Below are 18,253 nucleotides of genomic sequence, written 5' to 3'. Positions count from 1 at the left end.
ATGACAGAGAAATCTCAATAAAATCCAGTTAGTCCATAAAGTGGCTCTAAATTTTATCCCCAAGTATCAGTGTTATAAAGGGGTTCAAATATACGACTCAGGCACTTGCACAGCTGTGCTGCTAGGTGGCACAGTAGATAGAGTGCTAGACTTGGAGTCTGGAGGATCTGAGTTCAAATTCTTATTCAGATACTCACTAGCTATGAGACCCTTGGAGTTACATTAATTATCTGTGCCTCACTTTCTTCCTCTTTAAAATGGGGATAACAGTAGCATCCGTCTCCCAGGGTTATTGTGAGAATCAAATTAGTAACATGTAAAGTACTTTGGGAACTTTAAAAAGCTATGTACAAGCTAGCTATTGTTGTTATGTGCTTGATAAGACCTTTGTATGGGTCTTTAATAACCAAGATAAGTGAAAATTGCTGTAAGGCAAATTAGTTTAGGCTCTATGTAGTGAAGAAGGAAGAGAAAAAAGATAAGAAGGGGAAATAAAAAGAAGAAATAAGAAAAAAAAGGAGGAAGAAGATGAAGTTTTTCTCTGTGTACTTTTTTTTTTGCAGGGCAATGAAGGTTAAGTGACTTGCCCAGGGTCACACAGCCAGTAAGTGTCAAGTGTCTGAGGACAGATTTTAACTCAGGCCCTCCTGAATCCAGGGTCAGTGTTCTATCCACTGCGCCACCTAGCTGCCCCCAGGAGAAGGTTTTTAATAGGTGTTACCATCTAGGCAGTCAGTACAGTGGATAGAGAAGTAGGCCTGGAGTCAGGGAGAGAGACCTGCATTCAAATCCAGCCCCAACAACCCTCCTGGAGTTGTTCTGAGGGTCAAATGAGATAATACTTGTAAAGTGCTTGGTACAGTGCCTGACACACAGTGGCTTCTTGATAAATGATTGTTTCCTTACTTTCTATACAAAGTACTCATTATCTCTGTGCTACATAGTAGAAAAAGCTTTCAAAATATAGAGACCTGTGGGTGGAGCCCAGATGGTGGAAGAAAAGCAGTGACTTTCCTGAGCTCTCTCCAAGACCCCTCCAAATACCTTCAAATAATGCCATTAGACAATTCCTGGAGCAGCAGAACCCACAAAAGGACAAGGTGAAATCATTTTCCAGCCAAAGACAACTTAGAAGGTCAGCAGGAAAGGTCTGTTGTACTGGGGTGAGAGTGGAGCACAGCCCAGCACTGCAGACTCAGCTCCAGCAAACCAGGCCTCAGGAGTTTGTGAATCGGCTGTGCCAGCAGCTGCTTCTGAAACTCAGCCCACAAACAGTGAGGGGGTCGAGCAGTTGGCCAGGGGAAGATTACAGGGGTCTCTTTGGTGGTGCTGAGGTGGGACTCTGTTGTTTTGCCCTTGCTTGGGTCGAAGTCTTGGGTGGCAGTTCCAGGCAGTGGACACCAATGCTTGCAGCCACAGTGGAACAGGGCTCTGTTCTGGGTTCCAGGGTAGAGAAGCAGGCCTTTAGTTGCTTATAGACCAGAGCATGGGCCAGGAGAGTGGTGAACATACCTCTCCTTAAATCATACCACCTTGGAAGAACTAAGGACTTATAAATTCCTAGAAGTATCTTAGAGAAAAGCTGCTGAAACTTGGGGCAGTACACCCTCCTCCCTGAAAGCAGTGCCCCACTTTAACAAAATATAGAGACCTAAATCATGTAGAACAGGATAAGGGGAATATGATTCTTCTTGCCTTGACTAATGCTGGAATGACCAAGGATCAGTCAATAAGCCAGCAAGCATTTATTAAGCGCTTAGTCAACATCTAACACCTTATACCCTAATACTTTTATTAACTACAGAAAGTAGTCATATTATCTATCTTCTGAATAATCCATAAAAAATTAAATTTAAAAGAATTATTTACCCCAGCACTATTTCTACCTTAAGCTAATTGAAAAAGATAATAATAGGAATGATAATGATAACTACAACAATGACAACAATAAGAATAACAAATCTACAGAAAAAGACATGACAACAGGTACAAACCGTTGGATTTGTAAAATGTAACTGAAAGTCTGGATGGAGTTTATAAAGCCAGAAAAAATCCAGGAATGAACTCAAAAGGTCCTTCATGGGTGACTTGGATGAGTCATGAAGAATTGTTTATGAAAATTGTTTATGCTGGCAATTCATGAATAAGTCATCACCACAAGAGATTACAGAAGGGTTACACTTAAGGAGCCTGGGCTTAATGATCAATATAGATTGTGCAAGGAAATGATAGATGTAACACACCCCTGCCTATAGGCTCCACAAATTTAGCACTGACCACACACTTAGACGAATTATATACCAGAAGCTCATTCATTGACTTTCACAGACTGAAATATGACAAATCCACATATTACAAATTTAAACCTCAAAATTTCCTCAAGAACACAACCAGTTTAACTCTAGCTCGATAAAAGCATTATTACAGATAAAACCATTGCCCAGGATTATCTGAATATAAAATTAGTACATGAAAATTTAAGAACATTATTTGAATATTTGTCACCATACCTAGTACACATAATCCCCAAGTAGCATGGAGCAGAAAGTTTTTCAAAACCTGGCTCAAGAAATCAAGATCATGGGAGAACCAGATAAGGTTGTGTTGTTGTCCATCACTTTAGTTATATTTAACGCTTACTAACCCCCTTTGGGGTTTTCTTGGCAAAGATACTAGAGTGATGTGCCATTTCCTTCTCCATCTCATTTTATAGATGAGGAAACTGAGACAAATAGGGTTAAGTGACTTGCCCAGGGTCACACAGCTAGTAAGTATCTGAGTCCAGATTTGAACTTCCTGACTCCAGGCCCACACTACCTAGCTGCATATATGCTTGTATACCATTCCCATCATCCTATCTGCTTCTGGATTTGTACCAAGGATGCTTGCAATGAGCCTAAAGAAGATGTGTTTATATCCTGATTCTTTTATTCAACTACATATATTTCATTAAATGTCAACTTAAGCATATTGCATATCTGTGAGATCCTGAAGTCTTTTGTTGGGAACTCCATAGTGAGAAGCAGTTGTTTTATCCACCCATACAGTTGTCAGTAGAACATCATATATGAAAGAATAATGGCAAAATAGAGACTTGCCCTAGGACCATTTCCATCAGAGCATCATTGGAAAAAATGAAAACAGGGGACAGCTAGGTGGCACAATGGATAAAGCACTGGCCCTGGAGTCAGGAGGACCTGAGTTCAAATCCAGCCTCAGATACTTGACACCTACTAGTTGTGTGACTCTGGGCAAGTCACTTAACCCTTATTGCCCTGCAAAAAAAAAGATGAAAACAATTTCTCTATGTCAATAAATCAGTAAACATGTACTTATTATTCTCTATGCTCCAGGTTTTGTGCTGGGTGTTAGGGATACAAAAAAAAAACAAAAATGGAACAGTCCCTGCCCTGGAGGGCCTTACATTCTATAAGAGGAGACTACACAGGCATATACAAGTATTTACAGAATAAATATGAGGAAGTTTGGCAAGGGAGGAGGGGTTTAGCATTTGGTGGGAGTAGGAAAATCTTCATATAAAAGATAGAACTTGATCTGAATCTTGAAGGAAACAATATAATGATGATGATGATAACTAAGCTCCATCAAAACAATAAGAATAATGAGATTGGGGCAGCTAGGTGGCGGAGTGGATAAAGCACCGGCCTTGGATTCAGGAGGACCTGAGTTCGAATCCAGCCTCAGACACTTGACACTAGCTATGTGACCCTGGGCAAGTCACTTAACCCTCATTGCCCCACAAAAAAAACAAACAAACAAACAAACAAACAAACAATGGGGCAGCTAGATGGCGCAGTGGATAGAGCACCTGGAGTCAGGAGGACCTGAGTTCAAATCCAGACTCAAACACTTAACACTTACTAGCTGTGTGACCCTGGGCATGTCACTTAACCCCAATTGCCTCATTAAAAAAAAAGAAGAAGAATGAGATTATCATAGCTTACATTTATAGAGAGTTTTAACATTTCCAAAGCGTTTTTGCTCCTCACAACAACCTTGTGACACAGGTGCTATTAGTAGCCCCATTTTCCAGTTGAGGAAATTTAGGTTCAAAAAGGTTGTTACTTACCCAAGGTTATGCTGCCAGAATTTGAACCCAGATCTTTTTTATTACAAGTCCAGTGTTCTCTTCATTATATCTTTCTGTCTTTCTTATCCTGTTGGGCTTGTTCTTTTTAGGTACTCTTGAACTTGGTCTCATAAGATATCCTTAAGAGGCACACCAAGTAATAACACCACAGAGAAATGTGCTGTACCTGTAATGGTACTGTAGATTATTAGCATTATGCTAAATAGGAACACTGATGGTAATGAACAGGGTCAAAAGTAAGGCAAGGCAATGAAGGTTTTGTCCCAGGACACCAAATTTAGGGGATCCCAACAGTGCTTCAATAGCTTAGAAACAACAGAGCTTAGCATCTAGTTAACAAAAATAATTAGTCAAAATAGGAAGGTACTAAAGGGCAGGTTAGGGTCAACACTTTCCCCAGCCTGTCATGATTTTCCATCCATATGCACAGTGTTTCCCCCTCTCCCACTTCAATTAGGAACATGTTTCATGCTGCTTTCTTTGGGCTTGAAAACTCCCAATTGCATCTCTGATAATGCGAAGGCAGCCCAGCCTACTATGAACACACAAAAAAAAGACTTAGGATAAGAGCAAAGAGAACTGCTATTGGTAACCCACTGGATAACCAGCTTTATCTAAGAGAGAATTCCTATCTCTGAACTTAATTATATTTACAGAATCTGTCGGCTACTTGGCCTTCATTCGTTTACAACCTGGAGACTGGTGTCATCTCTTCATTGCTTGACTTGTGTAGAAGTGGTTCAGTGACTACTTGCCTATCTGTGACTGCCAACCTGAAAGAATCAAGCCAAATGGTGGTAGCAGCATTCCAAGTGAGAAATTCTGCCAATCAGGGTTTGAAGTCTTGGAATTAGTTGACTGATATATTAAGGAGTCAAGAAGGAAGCAAGCATGTGAAGCCAAGACACTCCCCAATATCTTATTCAGAAGGGTAGGCACTCAACCTAATCCCTAAGTTAAATATATTAAATATTTTGATTAGACCTAAGGTTCAGTTGTAAGGATGGTAACCCATGTTGTTTTCTGTTCAGACCACAGAAGCTTTTAACACCTTGACTGCTTTATTATAAGTTCAAATTAGTTCTCATAGTAGAACTCAAAAATCCAGAGGCCCCAGTGCAGTATTCTGAAAATTAAATTAGCATCAATAATAGTATAGTCCATCTTTCAAAATATAAAGCTAGGAAAAGTCCACTGAACAGTGAGTAGTGGATAAAAGGGTAGTATGAACTCTCTGAGGAACCATCCTTTTCTGTGACCTTAATGAAACATACTTTGTCTCTCCTGTCTTCGTCTTTGTGGGGGGAAAAACTCAGGGTGACTAAACTAAAAATAAATCCTTGTGTTTTCCACATCATCATCATCAACAAAGATTTATTGAATGCTTCTTCTAGATACTGGGGTTTTAAAAAAATTTGAGGCATAATTACTGCCAGTCATTGGGATTACAGTCTACTTAGGTTGGCTATATGTATCTGTGTATGTGTATACACATACATATATGTATATGTTTATGTATATGAATGTAGACATTAAATATGTAGATATTAGATATTAGATCATAGATAGATCAGTATACACACAATAACATAAGTAGTTTATGTTAGCCCACTGTACAGGGGATGGCAACCCAAATCTCTATAACAAAAAGCCAAGTCACCATGGGGTTCTATTATTGTGACAATTATTTTATAAAGGTAAATGTGATCATTATGGTTTCAAAATCATTAAAGGCTCTTGCAGAAATGTGTATGGGCTAGTGTTCTACTCTATTCATTGGTCACATTGTCAATACAAAAGGAAAAGGGGATCTGTGAAGGGTATAGAATTGCTTTCTTACTTGGAGAATAGTTAAGAAGGAGAAAAAAAAATAATGTTGGTAAATGTATGTAGAGTCCATAAAAAAGTTTGTGGGCTGAAAAGGATGTTTTGCAAGGTGAATGATTCTGGGAAGTTATTAGCAAATCTATTCCAGGTGATAGAATAGTAAAACTTAATTAATTAGGATTATATGAGAGGTCAGTCTGAACTGATGGAGAGTCAAATTAAAAGCTGGTTTTGAGGAAATGGAGTTTTTATTGCTTTCTGGAGCATTGTCAGGTATGGAGGAAAGAACACTGGATTGAATGTCAGGAAGGCTTGGTTCTAGACTCGGCTCTGCATTTATCTACCTTCATCACAGGATATCTTAGCCCCCCGGTTTCCTCATGTGTAGAATAAGGAGGTTGAATCAGAGGATCATGTAATATTCATTCCAGCCTTCAAATTTCTTGATCCTAACTACAACAAATGCAACAAAGAAATGAATTAAAAGTTATCTTTTTAGATTAGATAGAGGTCCCGACCGGGTTTGGTGAAGGGATAAATATGTGGACTTAATACATTGCTCACATATGAATGGATGCTAAATTATTGGAAAGCAGCCTTATCTTTTACATGGTCTTATAGACTCTTGAGAGGCAGTGATGCTATAGTAGATAGAAAGATGACTTGAGAGTCAAAACGATGTGAGTTTAAATCTCATCTCTGACCCATAAATGTTGTGTGATCTTAGATAAGTCACTGAACTTCTCAATGCTCCAGGCAGCTCTCTGAGGTTATAAATTGTGGAGAAGTCCTATTCTACAATGGTGGAATGTCCTCACCAGGAACTCTCTGCATGGACAAAAGGACAGCTCTGCTCTGGGAGAGGAAAGTAGCTGACAGACTTTTAGGATAGTATCATCCAGTGGTTCTTAATCTTTCTGAACCCCTCTGGAAGTCTTCCAAAACCCATGGACCTCTTCTCAGAACAATATTTTTAAATGTACAAATGAAAATACACAACATTACAAAGGAAATTAAAGGTCTGTGAAAATAATAATGTAATTTTATTTTTCTTCTCCAAGTTTATGGAATCCTTGAAATCTATCCATGGATTCTGGGAAGTTATTCATAAATCTGTTATAGGTGACATAACAGCAAAACTTAATTAATTAGGATTATAGGAGAGACCTAAACTTGTGGGTTTCACATTTAGAACCCTTGGTCAACTGCATGACCTCTATTTTACAGATATGAAAATTGAGACTCACCAAGATTGAATGACTTTCTCAAAGCAACATAGCTTAACTGGATAATATTTCCTCAACTTTTTTACATTATGAATTCCCTTTCTTCCCTGCCCCTCACCTGGGGGCTTATTTTTGTGGGTATTGGGAACTCTGTAGTGAAGAAATGCCCTCTCTCAAAGAAGGTCCTCCCCGTGTCATGCTCCTCATAATCTTTAGAGATTTCCCTGGAGCCACTAGGAGGTTAAATGACTTACTCATTATTAGATTGCCAGTCTGTGCCAGAGGAAGGATTAGAATACAATTCTTCCCTACTCCTATCCATCACAACACACCTCCTCCTCTGTTAGTTCTATTGGAAAAGTAATTCATATAGTGTAAAGGTCATTTTCCGCTGAAGCCACATCCAAATTACCTATTACAAAATGAAAATTAGTGGGGACCAAAGCAATGCTGTTTTACTGTACTCTGTAAATATCTTTAGTGAACTCTTATCAAATGACTCCTACTTCTCTGTTGTTTTATTGTCTTTTTTTGTTGTTGTTGAAAAACAGCCTGACCCTTTGGTTTTATTCCTCTATCTGAAAAGCTCATAAAATTATTTAATTTAAAAAAAAACATTACTGTCTGGAGCCAACTATGAATCTTTATTTTAAACCGAGAAATAAAGGGAGTTCTCTTTAGTTTTTTGACAAAGATTGTAAATTCTTTAATTCTTTTCTCTATAAACCATTTCATTTATAGGCCTAGTTCAGGGATTAATGGATCATCTAGAATGAGCTATTTCTTGCCTCCAGGTAAAAGTGTTTTTCACTAAAGTTTAATAGTTGGAAAGTGATTCTTAAAGCCTTAATGTTATTAGCACTATTGAAGAAGATGTATTTATTTGAAAAGTGTTAGAGGACCTTCTCCTTGTAGAGGTCCCTTTCCTATCCCTCTGCAGTTATTTTTGAGCTTTTTTTTGGGGGGGGGGGGGCAATGAGGGTTAAGTGACTTGCCCAGGGTCACACAGCTAGTAAGTGTCAAGTGTCCGAGGCCGGATTTGAACTCAAGTCCTCCTGAATCCAGGGCCAGTGCTTTATCCAATGCACCACTTAGCTGCCCCTGTTTTTAAGCTTTTAATAAAGTTTCTCCTGTAGAGGTCATTATCATGAGTCTCTTTAATGCTTTATGGTCCTCTCTCTCTTTTTTCTGGCAAATGGAAGGTGGGCTTGTTCCTGAGCCACTGTAATTTTTGCTAATGGATATCTTCATTTTTGAAAGCAATCCAGGTCTCTTAGAGACCTTTGTATTTGGCTTTTGGCTATTCACCAGTTCTTCTCTGATGACATGTGTTCATAGGACACACAAGCTCAACCAGCTCAATAATAAACATTACAAACTTATTTATCAAATGAGTCACCAATGTTTGTGGGGCTAATTGGCTTCCTGACTTTGCTATTTTATTTATCCTTGCCATGCGTAGTAATGATATAACTATGAATAATAACAGAAAATATTCAGTTCTGGAAAGCATTGTAAAATACAATTTGTCAACCTATCCTTGAAGTTGACATACATTTCCATTTCCCTTTGCAAAGTTTATAGAATCAGAAAGAGGCAGGAAGTAACCTTGAAGAGAAATACCCTTAAAACACCCCTAGAAAGATAATTATCCTTTTTTTTCCCTTAAAGACAGGCAGAAGAAAAGCTCCAATAATAATGCCTTAACAGTGTCTACCAAACTTAATGTTAACATAAATCCTTTCTTCTCCTTTTGTGTTTGTCTCCTTCACCTATTTTCTTTTTCCTCTTTCCTACTGTCCTTATAAAATCCCTTCACTATTTAAAACTAGTCCTCTCTTTACTTAGAAGAATTGGCATTTAGACAAGGATACATTTGCTTTAGGAATGCATAAGAATTTGATCTCTTTGTTAACAAAAGTATTTGCTTATTAGAAGGCTCCTTTTAGATCATATTTCTTTCTGAGTCTGGCCCCCTAGAATCAAAAACCTATAACTCCCTGTCTTAGACTTTCTACTAATTAGGTTTAAGAAAAGAGAAGGATTTATTGAGTGAGAACTTGTAGCCATCTTAAATGTATTGGTTCCTCAATGAAATTAGTCCAATGACAAATATTCCTTTAGAGACAGAAAGATTTAGAACATAGATTTTAGAGCTGGAAGGGACCTTAGAGGCCATCTAATTCAACCATTTGATTTTATATATGAAGAAAAAAAGGTTAAGTGACATCTCCAAGGTCACATAGGTTGCCTCAGATATGGTTTATTCCTGTGTCAGAGGCTTAGAGTGAAATAAATACAAGTTGGAATCCTGTAATAAGACACTTGCTATCTGTGTGACCCTGGGCAAGTCACACCTCTTTCATTTTCCTCATCTGTAAAATTAGAGAACTAGACTTAATGATCTCTAAGGTCCCTCCCAGCTCTAAATCTATGATCCTACCATCCAATAAATGTGAACTATTTAGAAAGCACCTGCTTTGTGTGAGTAATGAATTGCCTACCAAAAAAAATTATTTGCTGCATTGAGTCTGGTTGTGTCTCAGTCATATTGAGTCCCAAACCTCAAGTTCAAATTGACAAGTTCAAATTTTGCATCAGTTGAACTTAGCTTACAATCAGATAGAAATAAATTCATCCTTGTGCATTTATGTCTTCTATATTTTCATATCATTCTTATATTTTCCTGGGAAGCCCTTCCAACTGAGACTAGGAACTACAACTTTACATAAACAAAGAGGATTATCATCCTTGTTAATTAACAGTCAGTAAGATTCTACCATTTTGGTCTGTAGATCTCTACAATGTGAGAAAATAATGGGATTTGGCAGATACTCAAAGGCCCTCCTGGAGATTAATCTAAACTTATTGAATTAAATGAGAGTGATTGACTTTGCTGATTAGCTTACTTAAAGTTAATTATATTATGACCACACCTGGCCAGCCCTTAAGACGGTATTATTCTCAGAAGCTAAGGACTTTGAACTCAACATGAGACCACCTTCAAGTCCAGTGAACCAATGGATTTGGCTGGTGCTAACCAATCAGTTTGAAGCAGTGTGAAAGGACCACTTCTCCTCCAGACCTATAAAAAGCTTCCACACTCAGTTTGTTTGAGTAGTTCATAGTTGAAGCAGGCATTGTGGTGGAGAATTTGAGGAAGAACCAGACCAGGCTGGAGCTCTAGGCTAGATAGGCCTTTTCTTAACTTTCTGAACTGCACGTGTTTTCCTTTTTACTAATACCTGGTATGTTTTAATAAATGCTTAATGTCCAAAGACTAGTGCTAATGTTTCTAATTTAAGGCAACCACACAGTTAGATTTTAAACATGACACCATGCATACAAAATATTGTCAACCACCTATCCTAATCATACCAACTTTTTAAAAATTACTAATATGACCTCAAATGAGATCTTATCTCTCAAAGCCTAAGTTTCCCCAACTGTAAAATAAGTACGTTGACCTTATGCCAAGATGACCTTTAAGTTGGAAGCAAACTTTACTCAGAAAATTGAAGCCATGGGGGCAGCTAGGTGGCACAGTGGATAAAGCACTGGCCCTGGATTCAGGAGGACCTGAGTTCAAATCCAGCCTCAGACACTTGACTCTTACTAGCTGTGTGACCCTGGGCAAGTCACTTAACCCTCATTGTCTCACAAAAAAAAAAGAAAGAAAGAAAGAAAATTGAAGCCATTTATGTGAGTTACCTCTTCTCTCATTCCCTTTCTCTTAAAACTCCTTTATATCACCTCCCACACTTTTCTTCTTTCTCTTGCCTCTGACAAAGAGGGAGCTCTTTTCCTTGGAAAGTTCAAACCCTCTTCATGTGCACTTGTCCTTTCCTTCAGATTGCATCCTCAGTTATCTATGGCTCTTGGATCTTTAACCTCTATCTACTAGTTCCTCCTCTCCTGCCTTTAAACATGTCCAAAGCTCCCCCATTCTCTCTTTTTTTTTTTTTGAGGCAATTGGGGTTAAGTGAGTTGCCCAGGGTCACACAGCTAGTAAGTGTCTGAGGCTGCATTTGAACTCAGGTACTCCTGAATCCAGGGCCAGTGCTCTATCTACTGTGCCATTTAGCTGCCCCAAAGCTCCCCCATTCTTAAAAAAATCTTCACCAGACTGGATCATACTCTAAAACTATTGTCCTATATCTCCCCTCCTCCATTTCTCAACCAATCTCTCTCTCTCTCTCTCTCTCTCTCTCTCTCTCTCTCTCTCTCTCTCTCTCTCTCTCTCTCTCTCTCCCTCCCCCCTCCCCTTTCTCCATATATGTGTGTGTGTGTATGCAAATATACAGTCAAAAAACCAAATTCCTACATTCTGGCAATGTTCAATATATATATATAACTATATTATATATAATATATATAACTATATATATATGTAAAATTCTATGCTTTCTCTCTCCCTCTATGTATTTATATGTATCTGTGGATATTAATATGTGTGTGCAAATATACATAGTCAAAAAACCAAATTCTTTCATTGCAGCCATGTTCAATATATCTACATATAACTAATATATAGATATAGATATATATAGTTATAGTCACATAACCATATATATATATATAATTCTGTGCTCTCTCTCTTTCTCTCTCTCTCTCCCCCCTTCCCTCCCTCCTTCCCTCCCTTCCTCCCCCCACCCCAAGTGTTTTATTGTTGTTAATGCATGGGAAAGGGGTTGAGGGGAAAGGAGGAGAAAAATAGATTAAATGAAAAACAAAAGGAATTTAAAATTATATGTGTGTGTATACATCTTCACTTGATGCCTCCACTTCCTCTTCTCTCACTCCTCTGTACTTTGAGATCAGGTTTCTGACATTACTCAGCAAAAACTGCTCTCTAAAATCACTAATGACCTCTTAATTGCCAAAATCTGACAGTTTTTTTATTCAGTCTTTATCATTTTCAGCCTAACTGCTGAATCTGATGCTCTTGGCCATGTTCTTGGTCTAAATATTCTTTACTCCCTGGATTTTTCGTGGCACTACTGTCTCCTGGTTCTCCTGCCTCTCTAAAATCTCCTTTCTTTTGGCTTGCTCATTATTGTTAAGGGCTGAAATTCTAGCTAGTCTGTCTAAAATATCTAATGAGTGGTCGCCAATAAATTATAAGCTTTAGCAAGAGTTAGGCTTTTAAGCATTTATTAAGGAGAATAAGAATTTGGTAAAGAGAGAGAGAAAGGCCTAGATTCCTATCTATTAAAGGGAGAGCACATTTCTAGCTCCCTTCTCCGCCAGAGTCCCCAGGAAAGAGCCCGAGACAGAGCGCTAGTCTCTTCCTTCTTCCTCCCACTACCCAACGTCACTTCCTGATGCCAAAGAAAAGACTCTTGGTCTTGCCCTCAAAGACCTTCGCTTCATGGGCGGAACTATTCTACAGTAAGTCTCCAGCAGGTGGCGTCATTCCAATCGTTACATTATCCATATCATGCTGTTAACTATAAGTGTTCCCTAGATGTATACAGGCTTTATCCCATGCTCCCATTTCTTCTCTGTATACAATCTTGGAAATCTCATAAGCTCCTGCCATCTCTATGCAAATGACTTAAAGACATACTATATATTATATGTGTATAATACATAATGCAAAAATAACATATAATACATACATATGTATGTGTGTTCATCTGCAGTCTCTCCTTCCCCTAAGCTTCCATTGGAAGGTCAATTGTCTATGGGACATTTCAAATCAGAGGACTTGGGACATTTTAAGTTCAACATATCCCAAACCAAACTCATGATCTTTCCTCCTATTCTCTCCCCTCTTCCAAACATTTCTCAGAGGCATCTAGATGGCATAGTAGATAGAGTGCTGACCCTAGAATCAGAAAAAAGAAAAAGAAAAAAGAAAAACGTCAGTTCAAATCTGACCTCAGAAATTGATTAGACTGTGTGACCCAGGGAAATTCATTTATTCTCCATTTGCCTCAGTTTCCTCAACTGTAAAATGGGAATAATAATAGCACCTACCTTGAAGGGTTGTTGTGAGGATTAAATGTTTTTAAACGTTTAGCACAGTGCCTGGCACTATATGAATAATTATTCCTTTCCCTCCCCTATTTTTGTTGAAGATACCACCATCTTTCCAGTCTTCCAGGTTCCTAACCTTAATATTTTCCTGGACTTTTTCTTTCTTAACCCACATATCCAATCAGTTGCTAAATAATGCCATTTTTCCCTTCAATATTTCTTTCATCTGACCTCTTCTCTTTACTCTTTACTTGGTTCATCATCTCTTGTCTATATTATTGCACTTCCTTTCCTTAGGTCTATTTCCTCAATTGGTCATCTTTCCTCAAGTCACTCTCTTTTCCAGTCTGTTCACACTGCTGCCCAAGTCATTTTCCTCACACGCAGATCTGATCATATGACAATCAACTCTAGAGGCTTTATTATTGCCTCTGGGTTCAAATATAAACTCCTCTGTTTAGGTTTTAAAGCCCTTACAACCTGGCTTCAACTTATCTTTCCAGCCTCATTGGGTATTAATACCCATCCCACACTGTGATCCAGTCAAACTGGCTTTCTCTCTGTTCATCACATACACTCCATCTTCCATCTCTTTTTCTTTCCACAGGTGATCCCACATGCCTGGATTGAACTCCCTCCATACTCCTACTTCATAGAATCTCTCTCTTCCTTTAAAATTCAACTCAAATACTATTTCCTACATGAAACCTTTTCTGATTCCCTTAACCAGTAATGCCCTCCCTCCCAGACTACCTGGTATTTAACTGTTTTGTATATATTTGTATTTATTCAATGATGGATATATTACATATAAAACATATTACATAGTTTCTCCCCCATTAGAATATAAGTTCTTTTCAGTCATATCTCTTAGCAATGATAGTGTTGTAGTTTGCAATTTCCTTCTTCAGCTCATTATATAGATGAGAAAATTGATGCAAAGAGGGGTCAGTGACTTGCCTAGGTTCACACAGCTAGTAAGTGTCTGAAGTCACATTTGAACTCAAGTCCTCCTGACTCCATGCCTGGTGCTCAATCCCCTGTGCTACCTAGCTCTGTTCCTTAATAAATACTTGTTGGTTTACTATCATTGATTGCCTTTTCAACTTTTCTCACCTGGGTCAAAAGAAAAGAGTGGTTGAATTCAGTTTGGCCAGTGTTGCCTAAAACTTGATGTTGGACATTTATACTCTACAAATGGAATTTTATAGCAAAATTCAAGGAAATATTAGGACATCAAGTAACAATAAATTATCTTGGAGATTGGAGAGTGCAATTTGATCTCTGGGGAACGGGTTTATAACTATTTGGCTATGAAGAAAAGCTTCAGTCTGACCTTCTGCAACCTCTCTTTGATGCTGATGCATATTTTTAAAGCAGCAAACGATAATGTAGTCTTCTGCTAGAAGGGCATAGCTTAATGGGAAATGAAATAGGAACTATACCTAAACTGTATCTGGATATTTTCCTGGAGTTAAGTCCAAGTGAGAGGCAGAGCAGAAGAGTGGATAGTAAGTCATAATGGCTTGAGAGCTTACCTTAGAAGGCAGAAGGGAGGCACTAGGTGGTGCAGTGGATAAAGCACTGGCCCTAGATTCAGGAGAACCTGAGTTCAAATATGACCTCAGATATTTGACACTTACTAGCTGTGTGACCCTAGGCAAGTCATTTAACCCTCATTGCCCTGGGGGGAAAAAGAAGGCAGAAGAAGTTAATTCAAGTCTTACCTCTGATGTATATTGGTTGTATGACCCTGAAGAAGTCTCTTAAATTTTCAGTAGCCCCAGGTAAATCTCTAGGATTATAATTTTCTGAGCAAATACTGATTTACATAAATAGAGGAAGTTCCTCATCAGGAACTCCTTATATTGACAAAATCACAGGTTTGGTTGGTGGATGGGTGGATGGGTGGAGGTGTAGATGGGTGGATGGGTGGATGTTTGGGTGGGTAGATAGATAAATAGATAGATAGATGATAGATAATAGATTGATTTCAGGTGGGGGCAAAATTTATAATGTTTATGAAATATACATGAGTTGTTTTCTTACATTTAAAAACCTAGTCTGAGCCTAAAGAAGATATTCTTAACTTTTTGTGTTTTTCATAGACACCTTTGGCAATCTGGTGAAGCTTTTCTTAGAATAATATGTTTAAAGGCATAAAATAAAATATGTAGGATTATGAAATAAGCCATTTATGTTGAAATACAGTTTTCAAAATATTTTTAAAAACCAACTTCACGGACTCCTCTGAAATTTATGCATGAATGCCTTAGGCATCCATGGACCATGGATTAAGAATCCCTGGTCTAGAGGAAACTTGGCCAGAGCCAAGAGGCAAGTGCTTTGCTGTGGTTGGGCCAACTGTCAAGTGATCTGCAGCCACTGCATCAGTGAAGGTTGCTTCATTAATTCTCCTAGAGATAAGTGGACTTATCTCTACTCTTGCTACCTTTATTTGTGCCTGGGGATTCAAATCTTCAATTCAATAAAAATGTGTTGAAATTAGGACATGGGTTCTTTAGGCTAGTGGAAAACTTTTGGAGGCAGATAACAAGCAGTGACTCTCATTGCAGAGAACTTTTAGACACTTGAATATTGAGAAATAGATTCAATTTTACAAGTACCTGGAAATACTTTTTTTTTGAGGCAACTGGGGTTAAGTGACTTGCCTAGGGGCACACAGCTAGTAAGTTTTAAGCATCTGAGGTCAGATTTGAACTCAGGTCCTCCTGACTCCAGGGCTGGTGCTCTATCCACTGCACCTCCTAGCTGCCCTGGAAATACTTTCTGATGTAGATTTACGGCAATCATTTTATCAAGAGAAATTGTAGGAATTCTTAGAGTAGTTAGATTATTTATGGGAAAAGGTCTCTTTCTTCATTTGTCCTGCAATTTGAAATGATGGGAATAGATGCCATGGTTCTGGGTAGGGTGGAAAATAGTGTAGTATAGTGGGAAGATCACTGGATTTGAAAAGTAGAAGACCTGGGTTTGGATCCCAGATCTGCTAATTTAATGATTTTGGCCAAGGCATTTTACCTGTTTAGTCCTCAGTTTCGAGCTTTAAATCCTATGATCTATTTCTCTATAGACAAACACAGATGTATGCTACTATAGGTCAAGTGAACAAGTTGATAGCATCAATTGCCTTCATCATTCAATTCAAATTGCCCTTTCCAAAGTTACCAGTGATGTCATGACTACCAAATTTTATAGATTTTTCTCAGTCCTCATCCTTCTCTACCTCTTTGCAATATTCGACACTCTTTACCACCTTCTCCTCCCTGATACTCTCTTCTCTGAATCTTTATGATGTTGTTCTCTCTTGGTTCTATTCTTGTTTGTCTGACTGATCTTTCTCAATCTCTTTTGCAGGTTTATCATCTTATATTATTTCCTCTAACTGTAGGTATTTCCCAAGGATATATCCTGAGTTCTCTTCTCCTCTTTCCCTACACTTCCTCACTTAGTGAATTTATCAATTCCCATGGGCTTAATTATCATCTTCATTCATAGACTCACATAGATATCTCTATATCCAGGCCACTGTCTCTTCTGAGTTCAGGTTCTGCCAATTGCCTTTTGAACATTTTGTACTAAATATTCTCAAATTCAATATATCCAAAATACAACTCCTCTTTCCTCTTAAACCTACTTCTTCTTACAATGTCCATATTCTGTGGAGGATACAATCATCCTTCCAGTCTTCTCGGTTTGCAACTTCAGTGGTGTCATGCTCAACTTCACATTCACTTATTCTATATATTTAATTTGTTATTAAATCTTTTCAATTCTACCTCTGTCAACCCTCTTGTTTCTCTCTCCTTCTGTCTACCTACCCAATACTTCAACTTACTTCTGGTTCTTATCATCTATAGTTTGTACTATTGGAGTAACACCCTCCCCCATGCCAGCCCCCTGACAATAACCACCAGAGTAGAAAAGTAATCCCAAGCCCTCAGTGAGACCCACTTCCCATGTAATGGTACTTCATTCACAGCTATCATCTTCTGCTGTAAATCCTTGCCCCCCAACTCTATTCTCAATCTCTCTCTCTCTCTCTCTCTCTCTCTCTCTCTCTCTCTCTCCCCGTCTATGTGCTGGTTCCTTCCCTACTGCCTTCAAACAAACACCAGACTCCTCCATAAATCATTCATTAGACTCAGTTATCCCTTCAAGCTATTGTACTATATTTTTCCCTCTTACTCAGCCAAACTTCTTGAAAAACTCTACACTCACTATCATCACTTCTCCTCACACTCTTCAACACCATGCAATCTACTTTCCAACTACATCACTCAGCCGAAACCAATGCTCTCTTAGTTACCAATATGATGGCCTTTTTTTCAGTCCCCAGCCTTCTTGACCTTTCAGCTGAGGTTTTATGCTGTTGATTGCCCTCTCCTTCTGTGTAATCTCTTTTTGGGTTTTTGTGACACTCTCCTGCTTCTCCTACCTGTCTGGCTGCTCCTTTTCAGTCTTCTTTGCTGGCTTATCATCCTTTTTATACCTCTCCAAATGTAGGTGTTCCTCTAGGTTCTGTCTCAGACACTGTTTTCTTTTCTCTACTCTCTCTCTCTCTCTCTCTAACCTCATCAAATCTTATTGGTCCAACTATTGTTCCTAAGTAGATGATTGACAGATATTCACATATATGTTTATGTATGTACATAATAACAATGTGTGCATATACATATACCTGGGACTTGAAGGAAGCCGTGGAAGATAAGAGGCAAATAAGGAGAGAAGAGTATTCCAGGCATGGGGATCATTTTCAGTGAAAGTATCCAGAGGGTAGATATAGAATGTTTTGTCTAAGGAACAAGGAAGCTAGTGTCACTGGTTCAGAGAGTACATAGTATGGGGTGGGAGGAAGTAGAGAGGAAGAAAAGTGGAAAGGGTTTAGGTTGTGAAGGGCTTTGAATGCCATACAAAGAATTTTATATTTCATTCTCTTAGAGACAATAGGGTGTCATTGAAGTTTATTGAATGGGGGGAGGGGGAGAGAGAGAGAGAGAGAGAGAGAGAGAGAGAGAGAGAGAGAGAGAGAAAGAGAAGACAGACAAAAACAGTTATGTAGAGTTTACTATGTGCTAAGCATAGA

The sequence above is a fragment of the Dromiciops gliroides genome, chromosome 4, assembly GCF_019393635.1.
Source record: "Dromiciops gliroides isolate mDroGli1 chromosome 4, mDroGli1.pri, whole genome shotgun sequence".
Classification (NCBI taxonomy): domain Eukaryota; kingdom Metazoa; phylum Chordata; class Mammalia; order Microbiotheria; family Microbiotheriidae; genus Dromiciops; species Dromiciops gliroides.
The sequence above is the reverse complement of the archived record's forward strand: the minus strand, read 5'-3'. Positions refer to the sequence as shown.